The sequence below is a fragment of the Lutra lutra genome, chromosome 4 (assembly GCF_902655055.1).
Source record: "Lutra lutra chromosome 4, mLutLut1.2, whole genome shotgun sequence".
In the NCBI taxonomy this organism is placed as follows: Eukaryota; Metazoa; Chordata; class Mammalia; order Carnivora; family Mustelidae; genus Lutra; species Lutra lutra.
Window position 1 is genome coordinate 165,343,670 of NC_062281.1, and position 20,453 is coordinate 165,364,122.

Here is a 20,453-nt window from a genome sequence, read left to right on the forward strand (position 1 = left end):
TGCAGCTATTGTTTTATATGAATTGACTAATGCAATATGGTACTCCCAGGTGTCAGGCCCTCTTATTCACCCCATTGCATAGATGATAAGATTGAGGCTACAAGGGGCTTTGCAACTGCCCAGGGATTGTGATCACTAAGTGATGGGGCCGGGCAGAACCCTTGCCCCCACTGCTCTGCTGTTCTTATCCTTAATCTCGGTTGACGTCCAGCTCAAGAGTCAGGACATCCCATGAGATCCTTACAGGGAAACCAAGGCACAAAGCCGTAAATGGCCAGCACATGGCTTCACAGCTTGTAGGGGTCATGGTCACACCTGTAACCTAGTCTCTTGACCCCCAGATCATCTCCCAAGATGCCAGCGCACAGGCTGGGATGCTGGGTGCCTTGTAAGAGTAAGAGAGGGTAGCAAACAGTTTGGAGGTTCCTGAGTAAGTTAAACTTACTATGTGACCTGGCAGGTTGCTTCCTGGGTATGTACCCCAAAGATTGGAAAACAGGTGTTCAAGACAAAACTTGTGCATCGATGTTCATAGCAGAGCTATTTACAGTAGCCAAAAGGTGGGAAAACCCCAAATATCCATCAACAGATGAGCAGATAAACAAAATATGGTATATTCATCCAATGGAAGAGTAGTCAGCCCTAAAAGGGATGAGATTCTTCACAAGCTACCACACAGATGAACCTTGAAGACACGCTAAGCGGAAGAAGCCAGACACGAGATCCCATGATTCCCATTACACAGAATACCCAGGATGGGCAAATCCTTAGAGACAGAAGGCAGACTGGTGGTTGCCAGGGGCAGGGGGAAGAGGGAAGGTAGAGAGTTACTGTTAACAATTACAGCATTTCCATTTGGGGCGATGAAGAAGTTCTGGAACCACATCATAGGGATGGTTGCATGACTCTGTGCGTGTACTTAATTAATAGCACTGAGTTTTCCCCTTAAAATGGTTAAAACTTTTATGTCATGTGTATTGTACCACAGCAGACACAGAGGGAGTGAGGGGTCCTTGGGGAAGTGACTTCTTTTGGGGAAAGCAGAGGGTCACAGTACTCTAATGGGAAGCACTGGGGGACCGTACCCCTGGTTCTTTTAAAGGGGAGGTGTCTAAGACTCCAGGAATGTCCCTAAAATGCCGTGAACTCTTCGGAGAAGAGGCTTCCTACAAAGCAATAATCATCAGGTCTATGTCACTTCGGCAAAAGCAGCAAAGCCACAACTAGTCTTTCCATCTAGAATGATACTGTTTTGGATTTCTGCCTCCAGCCGGGAGTCTCCCCACTCTTCCGTACGTCACAGCTCCTCAGGAAGTTTTATAAAATGACACATTCCTGGGCCTCGTTGCCAGAGACTCGGGTTCAGCTGAGGTTGCAAAGTTTCCTGGAAGTTGTGATGTGGTCTCTCTTCAGATGAGTCTTCGGGGACCATGGCCTGGCCCACTGCGGTATTGAAGGCCATGCATGAGACTCTGGTGCATAGACACATTTGCAGATTTCCATCCTGCACCTGCCCTCAGCTTGTGCCTAGAGCAGATCTGCCCCATAGCTGACACTTTACCACCCGTTCCCATGGACCCTACACCCAGCACTGCTCCTGCTCTAAATGTCAGCCCGTCAACTCTCTGGATCTTGGGGGTTCCTCACTGTTGTCCAAATCTCTTACAAGACTTCTCACTTCCAACATGTTGTCTTTCAAACCAAAGTCCTAGAAACCGAGTCCTTGCGGATGGGCTGGGGGGCCTCACAAAACCTGTCCATTCTGGGGTAGATAGCCTTGGTCAAGTGTGGCCCAACCATATCCACCCCAGATTTGTCCAGTTCAGACTGGAGGGCGCCACAGAACATTCTACACTTTGTGATCGTTGCCTTTTAAAAAATATATTCTATGGGGCACCTGGGTGGCTCAATGGGTTAAAACCTCTGCCTTTGGCTCAGGCCATGATCTCAGGGTCCTGGGATCGAGCCTCGCATCGGGCTCCCTGCTTGGCAGGGACCCTGCTTCCCCCCCACCCTCTCTGCCTGCCTCTCTGCCTACTTGTGATCTCTGTCTGTCAAATAAGTAAATAAAATCTTTAAAATATATATATATATAGTTCATGAATAATATCACGCTTATCATCACTAAAGAGTAGAAAATACTAATTAGCTGGAGGGAATGTAACTAATTAACCCAAATCCCTCTCCTCTGAGGTAACTGTTACTAACAACATGTTGTAGCACTTTCTAGACTTTTTCCTGTGCAAATATGTGTGTCTTATGTGTTTATTTGACAAGTATTTATTGAATGCCTACTCTGTCCAGAATGGACAGGTTTTGTGAGCTTTCCTGGGAGCTAGGAATCCTGGAATTAATGGTGCAGACAAAAGCCCCTGCCCTTATGGGATTGCAACTGATGTATTTGCATAAACTTTGAAAAAAAAAACTAACCCTCAAAAACTGTGTACTTTTTTCAAGCATTCTTTTCCCTTTAATAGTATATTGTGAATGTCTCTCCATATCAATGAATGTAGATCTACATCATCATTTTAAAAGCTGTGTACTTTTCCACTGGGTATGTTTATAGTAATCTGTTTAGCCGACTCTGGCATAAAGTGGTTTAGTATAATTTTTCACTATTATAAACAAGGTTGACATGATCAGCTTTATCCACTGGTCTTTGATGCCTTTTTGGTATTGGCTTAGGATAAATCCATAGGAGTGGAGTTTGAGGTCAAAAGGCATATGCTTCCTTTACTGTTTTGGGGATAGTTCCTGTTTCTTTTTTTCAAGAACACTTTTTTTTTGAAATGTAAATATGGATTCACAGGAAGTTGCAAAGATGGGACCCAGAGGTCCCACATACCTTGCACCCAGTTTTCCCCCATGGTTGCATCTTGTATGACTATAGTACAACAGCGAAACCAGGAATTGACATTATTGTAATGTGTGTCTATGGCTCTGCATCATTTTATCACACATTCATCACTCATGGAATTGCCGCCCAAATCAAGATACAGAACTATTCCACCACCCCAAAGTTCTCCCCTGTGCTAACTCTTCCTAGTCATAGCCACCCCTCTCCCTCCAATCATTTCCAGCTGCTGGCAACCACTAATCTGTTCTCCATCTCTACAATTCAGTCATTTTCAGAATGTTATGTAAACTGAATCATACATTATCTGACCTTTGTGAGTCTTTTTTTTTTTTTAAACTCAGCATAATTGTCCTTGAGATTTATCTGGATGGTTGCATATATCAATAGTCTATTCCTTTTTTTTTTTTTTAATTGCTTAATAGTATTTTATGTAACCACAGTTTAACTATTCACCTTTCGAAGTGCAGGGTTGGCTTTTTATCAGTTGGGCTGCTGTGAATACTTGTGTACAGGTTGTGTGGGTAAAAGTTTGTATCTATTGTTAGATCGTATGCTAAGTGTACATTCAGTTTTTTAAGAGAATGCCAAACTCTCTTTCAGAGTGGATGACCCATTTCACATTCCCACCAGCAATGTATGAAAGACCAGTTTCTCTACATCCTTGCCAGGATTTGGTTTTGTCACTACTTTAACTTTAGCTGTTTTAATGCCTGTGTTATGATTTTTTTGTGTGTGGTTTTCCTTTGCATTTGGCTAATGCCTAATGATATTGCATATTTGTTCATGTGCTCATTTGTCTTCTGCATATCCTCTTTGGGGAAGTGTTTGTTCATGTCTTTTGCCCATTTTCTAGTTGGATTATTATTTTCTCCATTGGGTTTTGAGAGTTCTTTGTATGTTCTTTCTACTAGTTGTTTGTCAGATAATGTAGTTTGCAAATATTTCCTCCCAGTCTGCAGCTAGTCTTTTCATCCCCTTCCTAGGGTCTTTTGCAGATCAAAAGGTTTTTGTTGTGATGAGGTCCACTTTACTGATTTTTTTTTTCTTTTCTGGGTGACACTTTTGATGTCATGTGTGGAACTTTTCACTGAGCTCTGGGTCTGGAGTATTTTCTTCTGTTATGTCTAAATTTTGTAGTTTTACATTCTATGTTTCAATCTCTGACCCATTTTGAGTTAAATCCTGTATGAAGAACTGTATATGGTTTGGGTTGAGCCTTGCTGGTTTTGCCTGTGGCTAATCAAGTTGTTCCAGCACGGCTTGTTGAAAACACTGCCTTTCCTTCTTCTTTGTCAAATCTGTTGTTGTGCAGTCACTTCTGGGTTGGCTGTTCAGTCTACTGTATGGGTACATCGTTCAGCCAATACTCCGAGCCTTGATTACTCTAATTATATGATCAGCCTCCAAATCAGGTAGCGTGACTCCTCTCACTTTATTTTCCTTTTTCAAAATCATCTTAGCCATTCTAGTTCCTTTGGCATGAACTTTTGAGAGACCTTTGATGTTATGGTACCCATGTATTCCCCAAAGGAGGCACTAATGTCAGCTTCCGCTAGCAGGGAAGGGGGGGGTGCTGTTTCCACACACCCACACCAGCCCTGGCTCTTATCATTCTTGTTCTATCTTTGCCTATCTGATAACTAAAGAATTATATCACATCCTGATTGTAAATTGCATTTCTTTGGCTGCCTTTAAAAATCTAGGCAGGCAGCCAGGGCTCTCAGATGTTAGGTATAAAAGTTTGGTAGCCTCATGGCATGAAGCTTCGCATCTCCGGTTTCAGAAATGCCCAACAGAGACAGCAGACAGGCTTGTGTGCATCCAGTGATGACTCCTCTTCGTCGCTTGTTCTCGTTCTTGGCTCCTGGAGGTGAAATCATCTGTTCAGCCCGCCACACGTCATCTCCAGGCAACAGACATCCCTCCACAGAAAAGCCCAGATGGACCTTCAAAACACATTCAGAAGTTGACCACGTGTCACCATTGTCACTAGCACTTATTTGCGTGATGCTGTCTCCTGTGTGGATTATCTCGATAGCCTTCTAACAGTGTCCCAGCTTCTCTGCTGGTCCCCTGGGATCTGTTCTCAAGCCAGAAGCCACAGTGTTGTCTGATGCACAAGTCAGAGTCTCGTTTACACTCCATATCCTCCCTTCTCACCCAGAGTCAAAGCCACAGTTCTGAGTGGCTTGCATGGTCCCCATGCCCACATCCCCATCGTGTCTGCTGTCTCTGCCTTAGCCCTGTGGCATCCCTGCCCTTCCTTAAACACACCCAGAAAGCACCATGACCTTGGTCTCTTTTGCTGTTTTCATCTGTTTGAAAGACAGTTCCCTCTGCCTGCTGTGGGTCCCCAGACATCCACCCAGCTAGTTCCTTCACCTCTACCTGTTCCAAATTGGAACACCCACCCCAGCATTGCCTTCATGGCCCTGTTTCCTCATGGTACCCATAGGCAGACACACTGTGTGTGTTGTACTTGCTTTTTTGTTAATTGTTAACTTCCCTCCTAGAAGAAATTAACAAAGAACAAAGTTCATTTGGTAACTTCCCTCTTAGAAGAACAAAGATTTTGTTCCTTTACTTACCTACTGCTCTATCACTAGGATTAATACACTGCCTGGCATATAAGGAGTACTCAGTAAATATCTGATGAGTGAATGAGTGAATGAATGAACGAATGAATGGCCATCTCACAATCAACTCCTTATTTTAAACATTTAGGTTGTTTCCAGTTTTCATAACAAACAATACTAACGTGAATATTCTTAAAGTGAAATGCTCAAGCACAGGTATGATTGTCTCCTTAGGATTAATTTTACAATTGAGTGGCTGGGTCAGGGGGATGTACATCTTTCAAAGTTTCTGGCAGTTAGCCCTCCAGAAAGGCAGTATCAATTTCCATGCTTACCAGAAACATGTGCGTGTGTCTTTTCCCCACACACTCACCAACACCAGGTGTTGCCATTTTTAGAAAGTCTTTGCCAAATTGTTACTTGCCACTATCTTCTCAATGTGAGTTTTATGGAAGGAGATTGATGTAACTGGATCAAAACCAACCCTTCTAGAGCAGTCCAGACATGGCCTTCCTATGCGTGTTTCTTGTCACCATCCTTGATCAGAGCCCAGGGCAGAGGCCAGATACGTAAGCACCAGTGAGGAGGCTAGATGTCCAGACACAGAGCTTTCCAGAAGTCTAATACAGCCCCCCAATAAAGGGGGCATTTAGGTTGTCTAGTGGAGAGAATGGAGGATGTATGTTTTATATCACTTCCCGGAACTGGTACTTTTCCCAGCCAAGCTCTGAATAGGACCTAGAGAGCCAACAGTTCAAGCTTTTGCTATCTTCTAAACCCCCTTGTGCCCCCAAAACCGATGGCTCTCAAACTCAGAGGGTCTCCAGATCACCCGCAGGGCCTATTAACACATACACACCTATGCGCCAGTAGGTCTGGGATGGTGGGGACCCCAGGTGTGCATTTTTAACAAGTTCTCAGATGATGCCGAGGAGGGAACCACACTTTGAGAACTGCTGGCCTAGACAATGGGTGTTTATTTTGTCTTCTTCCCATTGGTTCTTTTCCCCAACCCCTTCAGGCTGGGTTAGGCCCCAGCCTCCGTGTCCCACGTGGGCTCCATGATGGCACTGGCCACATTGTGACACTGCAATCTTTTCCTGTGGCTTTTACCCCAATTTGGAGGTGGATTCCAGTAGGGGGACCGCATTTCATCTCAGTCCCTTTAGGGTGTATTGGACTGCTTGGCATAGAGGACTTCCATGAAAGTTCCCCAGAAGGAAGAGGAGAGGTGAATGGCCTCCCTGGGGCCCTGTGTCAGACTCATGTGTACTGACTAGCACATAAGCAAAAGGCAGAGGTCACCCCACGGCTTGAAAGTTGGAGGCTTATCCCAGGACTAACTGTCACTTCCTCTGACCATCAGAGTCTGAGGTCATTAAGAAGACATTCAGTAATGAGACAGGCCAGGAGGTTTGTTTTATAGTGAAGGAATTGAGACCCCAAGAAGAGGAGTGACTAACTTGAGATCACTCCCCTGACTGATGATGAGGGTGAGACTTGAACCCCTGGGCCCCTGACAACCTCCTGTACGGGAGACAGAGGGACAAGACGGGTATCACGTGGACTCAGGACAGGGACCTGGCAAGTGGCCTGGGTGCTCCACTCTCTCAGGCTTCCAGCACCTCCCTTTGCCCATAGCCTGTGTATGAAGTCGTGGAGCCATGCTGCTATGTGGGTTGAACTAGGTCCCCCATGGGAATGGGCCTAGCACCGTGCCTGGCACGTGAGGGGCATCTGACATCCCCTGCCTTTTGTGACTCCTGCTGGGCTTCCGAGCAGTCCCCTGACCCCCTATTCAGTGCTGTTGTTCCAAAAGGCAGTGTGGTCTCTGGCCACCCTTTGGCTAGATGAGTCTTACACTCCCAGAGGGAGGAAGGGGGAGAAGCTGAAGAATCTTTCTAGTTCTTCCAGGAAGGACACACACCTGAAGGTGCAGATGGTACTTCACGTGATGTCAGCCCCTGATCACATTTTGTGAACTTCCCTTCCCTCCTCACCACATCCTCCTGGGGTTTTCAGAGTCAGAGCTCAAGTGGAAGGTGCAGGCTGAAGTTAAATATAGAAAGGCACCTACTCATGGTGAAATGCGTGGGCTGAGCCTTGGGTGAGGGGGCGTAAGCACCTGCTAAATTTAGCGACCTTACTTCCTCTCCTGGCCCCTTACAGGACCATTATGCAAACAACAATGCTTGTCAGTTTCCCTCCAAGGAAGACTTGGGAGGGGGAGAGGAGAACTTGGATGTGAAGCCCCCCACTTCATCACAATCCCTCACCCCTGGAAGGTCCCATCGGTTGTCACTTTTTACCCCTGCAGCTGTTCTGAGAGCTGGCATGGAGGGTGTTGCTGAACTCACTTTACAAATGAAGGCGCTGAGCCCCAGAGAGGCTGAGGGACTTGCCCAGCATCATCTGGGGCTAGAGCCCAGACATAAGCTCAGGGTTTCACACTGACTCCTGTATCAGTTCCTGAGAACCTAGCACAACAGTGCTCAGGGCTTGGTAGCCCTGTGGCCAATAAATAGCGGTCAGACTACCCAGAGTCCTGAGCAGATTGTGAACTGAAGATAAAAAGCCTGCACCCAAAAGACTGTGACCCACGAGGAACCCAAGGCTTGAAGCTCAAAGGGTGGCTGCAGCCTAGTAGCCCTGGCCTCATCTGGGAACCCAGGAATGAGGAGACCCAGCATCGTCTGAGACCCGCTGAATCAGATTCCGTATTTTAATAAGGTTCCCTGGTGACTCCTGTGCAAATTTAAGCTTGCAAAGCACTGGACTAATATGGAGAGCAGTGCTCACTTAGTCAATTCATGGAATTTTGGACTCCAGACATTTGTTCTTTTACTCCCTCATTTATTCAACTGGCATTTATGGATTGACTTCCGCAATTGAGGACTCATGCTCAAATCTGAGACAGAAAATGGCTCTCACATTGATAAGCACTTGTGTGTCTAGCAAGATGGCTTAGATTTCTTGGTTTGTTATTAACTGAGATACAAGTGACCTATAGCATTATATTAGTTACAGGTGTACAACATCATGATTCAATATTGGTGTGTATTGTGAAACGATTGCACAGTAAGTCTAGTTAGCTTTCATCACCGCATATGGCTACCACTTTTTTTCTTGTGATGAGATCTGTTGAGATCTATGAGATCTTAAGATCTATCCTCTTAGCAACTTTCTTTTTTTTCCTCTTTTTAAAAGATTTTATTTATTTATCCAACATGCAGAGATCACAAGTAGGCAGAGAGGCAGGCGGGGGTGGGGTGGGGGAAGCAGGCTCCCTGCTGAGCAGAGAGCCCAATGTGGGGCTCGATCCCAGGACCCTGGGATCATGACCCAAGCTGAAGGCGGAGGCTTTAACCCACTGAGCCACCCAGGCACCCCCCCCCCCCCCCCCGCAACACCGTATTATTAACTATTGTCACTATGCTGTACATTACATACCTAGGACTTATTTGTGTTATAACTAGTACCTTTTGACCACCTTCACCCAGTTTGTCCAACCCCTGCCTTTGGTAACCACCAGTCTGTTCTCTGTTATCTATGAGTTCAGTGTTTGTGTTTTATTTTGTGTAGATTCCACATATAAGTGAGATTGTATGGTATTTGTCTTTCTCTCTCTGACTTATTTCACTTTCCACAATGCCCTCAAGGTCCAACCGTATCATTGAATAGCAACATTTCCTCCTTTTTAAATGGCTAAATAATATTTCACCATATAAACATAGCCCACGTCTTTATCCATTCATCCACTGAGGGACGGTGGCTCCCATGTCTTGGTTATTGTAAATAAGACTGCACCAAGCATCAGGGTGCATAGATCTTTTTGAGTTAGTGTTTTCACTTTTTGCAGATAAATACCCAAGAGTAGAATTGCTAGATCATAGGGTAGCTCCATTTTTAATTTTTTGAGGGACCGCCATACTATTTTCCATAGTGGTTGCACCAGCTTACATTCTCACCAACAGTGCAGAAGGGTTCCCTTTTTTCTATATCCTCACCAGCACTTGTTATTTCTTGTGTTAGTTTGTCTAATGATTGCAGTGGTCCCATAGGGTAGGTATATGTAGTTTATAGATGGGGGAGCAGGAGGCTTTAGGCAACGTACTTAAGGTTGTGGTACCTTAGGTGTGGCAGAGCCAGTATCCCCCCAGACACTGGCTCTCAACCAGAAGGCTCAGCCACCTCCAAGGATTAAAGACAAACCAGAGCACCTTGGTGAGGGCCAGAGCCCAGACTCTACACTAGAAAGGACTTGAGCAATCAGCTGTGCCAGGGCTTTGCTTTAATTTTGGTGTTAAGCTGCAGAGACATTGACTCAAAGAAGACCTCTTGTAGGTTCTACGAGAGCCAGAGCTGCTCTGGTTGGATGGAAATGTCACCCTTGCCCCATCTCCGGTCACCATACTTCCCTGTGCCCTCTGGAGCCCCAGGGACTGTGCCCCAGGCACAGGCTGAAAGCCACTCACAACTTCTTCACTTTGTAGCTAGGGAACAGGAGCCAGAGAGATGAGATGCCTTGTCCAAGATCACGTAGCTAATGAACACAAAGTGGGTTAGGGCTGCGTAGGCCGAAGGTGAGCTCTGTTCCCTGCTCGGGGCCATTCCATCCCTGAGAGCATGTGACTAACTTCTATCTATCAATTTTTTTTTCAAGATTTAAAAAAAAAATGTATTTATCTGAGAGAGAGAGAAATCACGAGCAGGGCGGAGGGATAGAGGTAGAAGCAGGCTTCCCACTGAGCAGGCAGCCCGAACATGGGATCATGACCTGAGCTGAAGGCAGACGCCTAACTGACTGAGCCACCCAGGCGCCCCTCTACTGACTTCTGTAATGACATTCCATGAGGAAATCACTGCATCATTGCATTGCATTGACGGCTACAGGCATTCTCTCCAAAATCATTCTTATTTGTCTCTGTCTCTGTGTCTCTGTCTCTCTCTCTCTCACACACACAGACAGACACACATGCTGTGTCACATGGTTGCATAGAGTTTAAAAAGGCACCAGAGCACAGAAGAAACCTGAAACCTTTGGATCAGGATCCTTCTCTGAGTTTTCATCTTTGCTGCAACATGCCAGGTGGAAGAGGGAAGTGCTCAGATAGGGGTTGGGTCCATGGCTATCCGCGGATAACAGAGGTGGCCCAGCATGCCTGGGAGGGCTGAATGGGAAGTCACACATTTCAACAAACCTCATTTTATACCCACATTTTCCAGTGGGTGACATTCACTGTCTAGAACTTGATGGGAGGTAGGGAGGAGTCCATGTTGTGGCTGAAAAGAGAGACTCCTCCTTCTGCCTGTGGCCTCAGTAGGGAAGAGAAGGGCACATCACCTTGTAGACAGCATCAGCCCTTGTGGATTGCTCCTGTCTTGGGTTCTCTGTGAAGGGAAGAACCGCCATGCTCTGAGCTGGGCTGGGGGCTGGGTGGCAGGCTCTCGGATGCCCCTGTGTGCATCAGGCTCCAGAGGGTCCTTGGCTGGCAGGATCCCCACTTTATAGATATGGAAATGCAAGTCTCAGAGAAGCTAAACCAGCAGCCCAAAGGACCCAGCAGGTAGGGGAGGAGATCACGTGGCATTTGGATTAGGAGCCCCAGCTCCATAGGAAGCTATTGGACCCCAACGATGTAGCAGGCCAGCCATGGGACCAGCTGCATGACCATCTCTCTGCTTCATGTCTCTGTCATAATGGTGGCAATTATGACAGCATCCATGCCACAGATCTAGTATGAAGATTAACATAACTGAAGCACTTGGGATAGGACCTGGCAGGTAACAAATGCTCAGTAAATGTTAACTATCTTTATCACGGTTGCCGTGGGGCAGCTGCTCCTGCTGGTGTTAAAGTCTATATTCAAACATTACCTTCCTTATCGTTTTTTTTTTGCCGGGGGGGGGGGGGCGGGGGGGTGGTTTCCCATTCAACAGCTGCAGGAAGTGAGGCAGAGAGAGGGGGAATGGTCATGATTAGGGACAAAGCAGAGATGCATTGGTTTTGGCGTGTTGTTTTTCCATAAAGCCAGGACTTCTGGTCTCCTGCCTGGCCCCTGGTTTCTTCATTTGCTCTCCCTGAAACTGAGAACCACTTGGCGTCCCCAGGGGAATGTAAGGCTGGGGTCTTAGCTTCCAGCCAGCTTTTGCAAAGATTCTGACTTCTAACTTGATTGCCACCTTGCATTTGAGACCACTCTCTCCCTTCCTTCTGCATTTAGCCAACCCCATGCCACGGGACAAAAAGATAAATAATACATGCCTAGAGGCCATGCTCCTGCCCTGGCCCCAACCTCAACAATGGAACATCCTTCCATCATTGCCTTAGTCTCTGTGTTGATAACATGCCTGGTCTTCCGGGTCCTCCGCCTCCTCTGTGTCCTCCTCACCAGGGGCCTTCTTTCATCTGATTACTTCCTTAGGATGAGCAAATGCTTCTGGGTGGAATCACTGGAACAGAGGAAATGGTACCTTGTTAAGACTTTTGGTCCATGTTCTTAGTTGGCCCTTAGAAAGATACCATCTTAGGGGCACCTAGGTGGCTCAGTTGGTGAAGTAGTTGGCCCTTGATTTCAGCTCAGGTCATGATCTCAGGGTCCTGGGATCGAGCCCCACATCAGGCTCCACATTTGGTGGGGAGTCTGCTTGGAGGATCCTCTCTCTCTGCCCCTGTCCGCACTCACATTCTTGATCTCTGAAATAAATAAATAAATCTTAAGAAAAAAAGGTACCATCTTAAAGATGTTCACTCCAGCATTGTTTCCTGTTTCCCCAACTGGTCTATTAGTAAGGATAGTTTATACAAAATGTGGTCAGTTTACACCATGCAGTGCAATGGGGCTATGAAACGTGGTGACACATGTGGACATTTGATGACTTGAAAAGGCACTGATAATATATGGATAAATGAAAAATGTTGCACATCTAATAGACATGTAATATAAAACCAAATTGCATATGTGCATAGAAAAGGGTCTTTTAGGGAGGACAACATGTGTGAGCAATGGAAATTTTCTTTCTTTTTATGCTTTCTGAAATATTCACAATAGGCACTATCTTTATAATCAGAAAAAACATCCATGCCTTCCTCATTCCTCTGCCAGAAATGTGGGTGGGTTGCCACTAGCCTTGGAACTGGGCAGTTGTCAGACCGCATCCTGGGCACCCGGAGGCAACCTGGTGCACGGTGAAGGCTGGCAGTAACCTCCAGGTCCAGGGGTGGGAGTGTTCTGCCTCGGTGCCTCTCAGCTCTGATTGGCCCAGCACATGCTTCGGATCAGAAGTCTTGCTGGCCTGGTCCCCCTGTGCCTTCTTTGGCTCTGGTTCTCATGAGCAGGGCTGGCCGCTCAGGAGTGGGAGAAGAGCTTCCTCATCCTTCTTCTCCTCCTATCTCCTCTTTCTAACCTGCAGTCTGCAAACCAGTCTAGCTACTTCTGTATTCCCTTCCCTTCTCTTCCTCAAGCATTGGGCCTTTAAAGCAGACAGACTTGAGCTCCCAGCCTGTTGCTGCTGCTAACAGGCTGCAGTCCTCAGTTTCTTCATCTGTAAAATGGGGGTCATAGTGCCCATTTTGTAGAGTCGAGGCATAATTTAGTGTTTAGTGTGCTCCTTGACCCCTGGCTCCCCTGGCCCGTGTATGCTGGCCCTGACTGACTTTTTCATTCCCTGGTCTGAAGGTCTGTGTATAAATGCCCTGCATCCATCAGCTGTTAGTGGGGCCTGGCCCCTGGATGGACACATCCAGCCCTCTCTGTACTCTGTACTCTGTACCATGAGTGCCAGGCTTTGAGATGCAGTGCTGGCTCTGAGGGTCAGGCTGGAATGTTACAACAAGGGGGTGGATGGCTGGGCAGGGCACAGACAGCGTCTGCTGTGGATCTGGCTGAGTTGCCTTAGCTAAGTGCCATCACCCCCATGGGAGGTGGCTCCCCACCACAGACCATTCGTGAGTCACACCATCCTAGGGACAGATGCCCTGAGTCAGGAACCCCTGCAGACCAGGTGGGACCTAACCATGTACACGGACATAACACTAAGTCCTTCTGACTCTTTTTATTGGGAGGAGGGGGACAGGGAGGTCGGGATGGGAAGGGGAAGGAGTCCCATTGCCCTCACCTCCCACAGCCCAGCAGAGAACAGAATGAAGACTTAAAAGCCACTGTCCCGGGGCCATTTCTTCAGCAAATATGTCACCATGCGAGGTCCCTGGTTTCTAATCTGAATACAGGGTTGATGGAAAGTTGGCGTGAGAAGTAAATGGATAATGGATGTGAGGTGATTAGCAGAGGCCTAGGCATTTGGTACTCATTATTACTGTTGTTTTTATGGGAGATAATTTTTGTCTAAATGCAATTAGTGGTTTATAATCTATGGCTCTTTTTACTGCACTCACCACAGAGAGAAACCATGGAGCCAGCAGTCGCTGCAGCGAGTTATTTCTTTAGAATGGGAGCAGAATGGGTGGTGTAGTCACCTCAAATATGCTACTGAGGGCCAGAAAGGGCCTTACAATCATCTAGGTGGGGGGCATTCCCCAGTTCTCGGTGACTTCTCTGACCACTTCATCACCGTTCATTCTTCTATGCATCCAACATAAGTGATGAGAATTATTATGTGCAACGTACTGTGATGGAGATATTAGTGATGGAGAATTATTATGTCCCACTCACTTTGCTAGGCACCCAAGACCCTGGAAGCTACTGGCACTTGTTAAAGCCCTGGCTAGGAGGCCTGTGACAGTTGCCACATCTTCCTTCATGGGGAGTTTGTTGCATTCCTTCCAGTGAAGAGGGGAGAGTCTCTGGCCAGAACATTCTTCCCATATCCCTGGGCCTGCACACCCAGTCCAGTTCAGGCTTTTGGCTACCTGCACTGTCCTGCCCTTCACTGGGGTCTCCCGAGACCTGACCAGCACGGTGGGACCAAGGGCCACAGCGGCCCCTCCCTGTGTTTGAGGAAAGACACCTAGCGTGTCCACAACTAGCTATGGTTGGAACCCCAGGCCAGGGGTTTCTTCTGCTCTCTGCCTCTCGAATGTGTGTCCATGTCCGTGCAGAGTACCAGAAGCCTTGGGGCCCCACAGCATAGGTCTGACTCGTCTTCCAACTGAAGAAGTGAAAATAGGTGTATTTTATCCTGTGGATAGATGCATGTATAGACGGCAGAATAGAATTTTATGTGGGCATAGATTTTCAAGATAAAACAGGAGACTAAGGCATTTGGGCTTGTGGGGACTGCTTTGGGTGATGTCCCTGGACCTCCCTGAGGGAAACCTTTCAAAGTCCTCCCCCCTTTTGGTTGCTTTAGTGGAAAGGTTCGAGAACTTCACCACGGTGATATCCAGAAGATGACCTCCCCCTGTGCTTCACTTCCTCGGTTGAGGGAAGTATGGAGATAGGCTGAATTGTCTTGTGGCAGACTTAAGTCAGACTCATGGGAGAGTTTTTTAACCCATGACATTATAAGAGGATCAGAGGAAACCTCTGTCTCTGGGTCATTTGGGCTGGAAGTCCATGGAGAGGAGAAACTAATGAAAAGAGAGCATCTTCTTCTTTTGGTAGTGCTGGGGCCTCAGCTTTGGTCAAGTACTCACCACCTTCCAGAGCCATGATTCATGAGATTCTGGCTGATGTTGAAGCTCTTCTGAGACCCACATTGCTGGCTCCTTTGCTTCCCTCATGGCACCTGATCAGAGAGACCCATCCCACCTGCACCCCGCCTTTCACCTGATCAGAGAGACCCATCGCGCCTGCACCCCGCCTTTCACCCCATCATCCTCCAAAGGTTGGCTTGCTTTCGCACTTGGCTGCACCTGATGGGTTAGCTCTGTATGTGTTAGATGTAAACTCCACTTCTCTTCACTCTTTGAAGGAACACACTTTATGAAACCAGGCTTAACCAGAATCTTACTGACCAATACCGTCTATTAAACAGAATTTGCAGGCAAACAAACAAACAGAAAATCAAACAAACAGGAAAACCCAACTAAATTCAAGAACATAAGCTCCTTTGGGGTATTTAACCCTCAAAACATAGCTTCTAGAGAGTGTCAAGAACTCAGCTACATTTGACATGGTCTCCTAAAGATTCTGCATCCTGCCTTCTGGCCAGCATACCAAGATCATGGTCTTACTTGGTACATGGCTATCTCCCCAAAGACTGGAGCCCCCAGTATCAGGGACTGGGTCTGATTCATTCTTCCCCTTCATGCAGTAGGCACTTAGCAAATGTTCAGTGATCTAATTTCAAAAGTCCAGAAGGATTCTATGTGTTACCAAGGAGGAGAGGAGACCAAGGGTAGGAAAATGTTTGACAAGAGTCGGAATGAAGTTTTCTGGCTAATCCATTCTTGCTTGGAACATTCGGGAAGTCCCTCCTTTCACCTCTTTCCCTTTAATTCCCCAAACTCTCGGCTTGATCAGCTATGTCCCCATTCACATGAAGGTTCCTGATTGCATACAAGCAAAGAAGAGTGGGGGAATGCCACTCTTCAGGTATCTGCCAACCCCTGCTGAGGGCCAGAGCCCCCTGTTTCCAGGAACAGAGAGAGCCTCACATTCTGGAAGGGGAGAAGAGGAAAACCTTTATGAGTAGATAGTATTTACCAGTTAAGGACAGCTATGAGCCCCCAGAGGTGATCTCCAGCAGAGTCAGGAAGGATGGAACTGGACATGCAGAGAGGGGTAGCTGTTCCCATAGCCTCTTCCCTTATTCTGTGTATGGAGCTGCTCAGAAAACACTGGTTATAATACAAATTGATGTGTTTCACCAAACGCCTACTCACCAGTCATGGATTCAACACATACCATTGATTCATTCAGCCAGTGCCTGCCATATGTTGGGCCCTGTCCTAGGTGCTGGATATTTGGCAGCACTGAGCAAGACAGGCAAAGTCCTTCCCTGCTCTTATGGAGCTCACATGGCCAGGGACAGTAAACAACTCACAGCTCATATATGGGAGACATCACCATGTGCCAGGCCCTGATGAGGCCCTTCGCATGCAGAGTTCTTGTGTAGGGATACATTCTGAGAGTCAGGATGTATAGCATGTTGCAAGACTTAGTATCTCTGGTTTCTGTACCCTACTATCAGTGGGACCCATCCTTGTGGCCTTTCTCAGTCACTGGCACACCCCCAAGTATCTGCTAACAGTTAAAAATGCCCCATCAGGATGTGGTACTGTCTAACCCATTAGAAACCTGCCATGATGTCATTTAATCTTCACAACAACTCATGAAATTGGTTCTACTACAAATCCCCATTTTACAATAGTGAAGTTGAGCCACAGAGATGTTCAGCAACTTCTTCAAGGTCACACAGTTGGAGTGATGGATTTGAACCCCAGGAGCTTGGCTTCAGGGACTCTGATGAGCCTGGCTCTTCACTCTTCTACCCTGTAGTCTCTCAAGCAAATACAGTAACTAGGAACTCTAGGCAGCTAGAGATTCTGTGCTGAAAATAAATCAAGATGATATGATAGAGAGAGGAAATGTTTCCTCTGTGTAAAACATCCTACTGACCCAACAAAGAGAACAGAGAGCATAACAAGAGTCAACTGCAGGGCCCCCACCCCCACCCCAGTGCTTTGCACACAAGCAGTGTGGACACACCATTAAAACGGGGAGGGCACTATGTGTGTACACACATAAGTGATACAGCCTTTAGTGAAACCCTTTGCCATGATGTCATGAAAACCACTCTTTCATGGAGGGCAGACCTCTTTCTCTCTGCATATCCAACCAGTGGAAAAGTAGCTGTTGGTTGCCTGTGGTGTAGGTCCAAGCTGACAGCAGTGGGTATGTGGAACTTTGACATTGACGTTTAAAGACTTCTTGTTTGGTCTATAGTAGGTATTCAAACGGATGGATGGATGGATGGATGGATGGATGGATGGATGGATGGTTGGATGGATGGATAGATGGATGGATGGATGGATGGTTGGATGGATGGATAGGTGGACGGATGGATGGAGGGAAGGATGGATGGATGGATGAATGGATGGCTAGGTGGGTGGATGGATGGATGGATGGATGGTTGGATGGCTGGCTGGCTGACTGGACAGATGAAATTTGGTGCCCCATATGGAACTTCTGGTTGCAGAGGCCAGATACATTCAGGGACCAAATTAAGAAGGTGTAGAATTAAGGGCTAAATTACCAGTCAAGATCAATTCTTTTTTTTTTTTTTTTTATCTTTACTCAAATCAAGTCAAGAATAAAGATGGGATTTTCTTTCATTTTTTTTTTTTTTGGGCTCACTACCCTAAACAAATGTCCTCATGGTAGTTGAGCACCTATGATGTGTCCGGCATATCAACAGACATTATGGCTTTTAGTTTTCATTTGACAAGTCAGGAAGGCAGAACAATGGAGTCAGTTGCTGAGCTGGAAATCAAAACCAGGGCTGTCATTTCTACAACCCTGTCTCCTCCCCCAGCACACACAGGAAAGTAGTTCTGAGGGGCTATAGTCTCAGTGTGACTCACTTATGTTATGGGTTCTCTCGAGGTGCGATGAAAGGCTTGACAAGAGACCCCAGGTCAAGGAGATAGGAGCGAGGATTACAGAGGAAGGAGCCCGGGTTTGTTTCTGCTGGAGAGCCAAGGGAGGGTGGCTTGGTCAGCAGCGGGGCCAGTTAGTCACTGAGGCAAGGGTGGATAGGAACGTGAGGGTGGGGGTTGAGGGTGTGGAATGAGCAACCTCCCACTGTGGAAAGATAGCCCAGGACCCAGAATGTGCTGGAGAATGCAGGGGTGGGGAAACAGGTGGGTTCTCCTTCTGCCTCTAGTTGTTCCATTCTCCTCCACGTCTGTCTACCTCATCTTAGCTGTGGGGAGGAGGGGGAGGATTCTCAGGGGGACAAGGAAGAGGGAAAGAGAAGAGATGGCTCGCTCACTTTCATTACAGGCTTTTTTTTTTTTAAATAGGCTGCTCCCTACTGCAGCTCCTCCCTGTCCTAGCTGTGTGATCTGGGGCAGGTCACTTTGCCTCTCCAAGCCTCTGTTTTTATCTCACAGGGTTATCTTAGAAATTAGACAAGAAACTGTATGTGATATTCTTGGCCAAGGCTGGCACGGGGTAGGTGTCCAGGAATTGGCTCCTGTCTTCCCTTCCCTCCCCTCCCTGGTTGAGTGAGTCTGATGAGAGCAGAGCAAAGAGCCAGCCTCCAGCCAGGCAGGTGCAGGGGAACTGAGCCTTCGCCAGCTTCTCCCACTCCCTTCTGCTTTCCTGTGGACCTGGCTGCCTCAGCAAGGGTACTTCTTTGTGTTATACCATAGTCGTGACAAGTGGTCTCTGAAAGTGGACCCACCAGAAGCCTCAGAGATGCAGAGACCAGGACCTCATGAGTCCACAAAGTTTACCTGGTCACACAACTGGGAACAAATGGACTAGCCAGGGCTGATGCCCAGGACTGTGGACCCTCGTGCAGTGCTCAGGTCCCGGTTCCTTCTGCCCGTCTGCCTGCTCGGCATCTGTGTGGCGTTGGGCACAGAGTGTGGGCTTCCCAAGTGTTGGGTGTAGGAATCAATGAAGGAGGAAATGCAAGTGCTTCTGGCCTAGACCTGTGTGACGAGGGCGTGTTTATTAATCTTTGTAGAATCAATAAACGAATAAAAAGAACGCTTCCCTCAGAACCAGGCTCTCTGTACATGTTTGTTTTCCCCCTTCTTCTCCACTACAGTGTGCACCCAAACATGCTGTCATGGGCTCATCCTGCCAGGACTGGAGAGAGAAGTAGGCAGTGTCATTCCAGAACTTTGCTGAGCTCCCCAAGTTCTGCCCCACCGAGTACACCCCACAGCTCCCTGGCCGCCCACCCCTATAACTCTTGCAGTCACTGCTTTCTAGATGGCCTTGGAGGCAGAGGCTGAGGGCCATGGGGCTGTACCATCCGGGGGCCCCTGTCTTCATCCTGTCTACTTGCTGGCTGTGTGAGTCGATGGACAGAGCCCAGGGGAAGTGGAGGACCTAGTTTTGAGTCATGGACCTGCCACTTCTTAGCTGTATGACCTTAGGTGAGTTATGTTAACTCCCTGGTCCCCTTTTGTCATCTCTAGAATGAGGATGGGCTTACCCCGTGGTTTGGGAGGGGAAGGATTGTCGACAACTGGAGGCTGGGGTGGTTGCGAGAATACTCTGGAAGCATTTGAGCTGCGGTCGTGTGGGAATGCTTTGTTGCTGCCCCCGTGTCATTGCCCGTGCTCCCTTGTCTGAAGCAACCTGAGGAGGTGGACTTGAGAACCTGGACTTGACCTTGGCCTTAAGCATGTCCCGTGGTCTCTGAGAACCTCCTCAGTTTTTCTCATCTGGAGAGTGGGCATGATCAGCCTGTCTGCCTCTCCAGGGTCATCTGTGAGTATATGAGGTAATATTGCAAGTCTGTGGTTGAGAAGTGCTTTGTAACTCGGGAGGATTTGGGTACAGTTGTGGGGGGAGGTATAAAGAAGCTCAGACTTCCTTCCAAGAGAAGGCAGATGGGGGTGGGGGGAACCCCAACTCTCTTGTGAGCTGGGTGACTACTGAGGGCACATTACTCACCCTCCTGGGCCTCGGTGTTCTCATCTGAAGAGTTCCTGTGCCCAGTGCTCCGTGGGCAGTCACTAGGATCACGCTGTCACACGCTTGCTTCCAAATGGCCCATGGGGACCGGGCCTCCTTCTCTGGGCCACTACCACCCTAGGACAACAGAGCTCTCTGACCTCACTTGGCTCCTGCCAAAGTGCTCCCCCGGCTCCAAGGGCTTCTCTGAAACTGCCTGGCTTCCTGGAGCTCCCAGTTGCCGCTGGCTGCTCTGTGCATGTGATCTCCAGCTCCAGATGTCGCAATCCCTCTCCAGGCTGCCCGGAAAGCCCCGGCTGGCTGCGGCTGGGCAGGGGCAGGGGCAGGGAGGGCTCCTCGGGTTTGCCCCATGGGGCCGCTATTTGGGTTCTGTTTGCAGACATCCCCGTTCCCTCTATAAGGAGCAGTGGGCGGCTGAGGGAATTTGGGCTTCCGGTGGCGAGGAGATGATTCCAAGCA

General features: G+C 47.8%; 1 protein-coding gene across 4 annotated transcripts in view; it reads left to right on the forward strand.

The window, feature by feature from the left end:
- HIVEP3 (HIVEP zinc finger 3) overlaps positions 1–20,453 on the forward strand; it is a 461,322-nt gene that overhangs the window by 244,839 nt on the left and 196,030 nt on the right. Inside the window, exon 1 of one of the 4 annotated variants that reach the window (XM_047724527.1) lies at positions 6,548–6,664. The exons of the other annotated variants lie outside the window; for them this stretch is intronic. The gene's annotated coding sequence lies outside the window, so the exon portion shown is untranslated. Of the gene's footprint in view, positions 1–6,547; positions 6,665–20,453 lie in introns of those variants that run through there. 4 annotated transcript variants of the gene reach the window in all.